This window comes from Octopus sinensis, linkage group LG9 (genome assembly GCF_006345805.1).
Source record: "Octopus sinensis linkage group LG9, ASM634580v1, whole genome shotgun sequence".
Taxonomy (NCBI): domain Eukaryota; kingdom Metazoa; phylum Mollusca; class Cephalopoda; order Octopoda; family Octopodidae; genus Octopus; species Octopus sinensis.
The window spans coordinates 60,898,178-60,899,674 of NC_043005.1; the positions used below are offsets into that span (position 1 = coordinate 60,898,178).

Consider the following 1,497-nt stretch of genomic DNA (forward strand, 5'->3'; position numbering starts at 1 on the left):
CGACAGCAATTTTAACCGCGAGACTTGGCAACTTTTATTCCTTATCCACTTTATATCTTACTGCAATATTTATTTTAAATACACTCAAGTTACATACGTAAATACATACATACACACACACATACACACATACATACATACATACATACATAATATATATATCTATATATATATATATATATATATATATATATATATATATATATATATATGTAGTTGTTATCACAACGTGAACAAAATATAAACTCAACTAGAATTAAAAAAAAAGAAAAACGTTATATACACGGAGCATTAAGTCGTCTTCCTAAAGACGAATGTAACACATTTTTCTGCTACTGGTCTCTTTTTAAAACAAAAACATTATAATCGGTAAGTACAGCTTAATGTTTGTTTATTTTTGTCCAGAAATATCTCACTTTCACGCCGTGTTTTCATTGATTATATATCACTGTTGTAATTGTTAATTACAATTATTATTACTATTAGTAGTAGTAGTAGTAGTAGTAGTAGTAGTAGTTACTAGTTGTAGAAACGCCTATGGTTATTATTATTATTATAATTTTTATTATCATCATCATTATTATTATTATTATTATTATTATTATTATTATTATTATTATCATCATCATCATCATCATCATCATCATCATCATCATCATCATCATCATCATCATCATCATCATCATCATCATCATCATAATCATAATCATAATCATCATCATCATCATCATCATCATCATCATCATCATCATCATCATTATTATTATTATATTATTATTATTATTATTATTATTATTATTATTGGGTTCGCATTTCGCTGCGGTCGACTTTGACTTTCATTCCTTCGGCGTCGATAAAATAAGTACCAGTTTTGTACTGGTATCGATATAATCGACTTATCTTCTCGCCGGATATTGCTGGTCTTGTGCAAAAATATGAAATCATCATCATCATCATCATCATCATCATCATCATCATCATCATTGTTATGTTTAGCGGTATTTCGCGCGTCGTTACATTCCGAGTTCAAATACTGCCTAGGTCGATTGTGCCTTTCACCCTTTCGGGGTCGATAAATTAAATACCAGTGACATACTGGTGGTCGATGTAATCGACTAGTCCCCTCCTCCAAAATTTCAGACCTTGTGCTTTTAGCTTGAAAGGGTTATTATTATATTATTATTATTATTATTATTATTATTATTATTATTATTATTATTATCATTATTATTATTATTATACTATTATATTATTATTATTATTATTATCATTATTATTATTATTATGAAGGCGGCGAGCTAGCAGAATCGTTAGACCTCCTACAAAACGTTCAGAGGCATTACATCCGTCTTCGCAGGTTCTGTGTTCGAATTCCACCGAGGCCGATATTGCCCTTCATCCTTTTGGGAACGATGAAATAAGTACCAGTTGAACACTGGTGTCGCTATAATTTTTTAGCCCCTCCCCCTAAATTTGAAGACTTGGATCATTTTTATT

At 29.5% G+C, this 1,497-nt stretch overlaps 1 protein-coding gene across 3 annotated transcripts in view; it reads left to right on the forward strand.

Moving 5' to 3' along the window:
* Window positions 1-203: 203 nt before the first annotated feature.
* LOC115215754 (neuronal acetylcholine receptor subunit alpha-3-like) overlaps window positions 204-1,497 on the forward strand; it is a 784,372-nt gene continuing 783,078 nt past the window's right edge. For all 3 annotated transcript variants that reach the window (XM_036505995.1, XM_036505994.1, XM_036505993.1), the window contains exon 1: window positions 204-369. The gene's annotated coding sequence lies outside the window, so the exon portion shown is untranslated. The remainder of the gene's footprint in view (window positions 370-1,497) is intronic.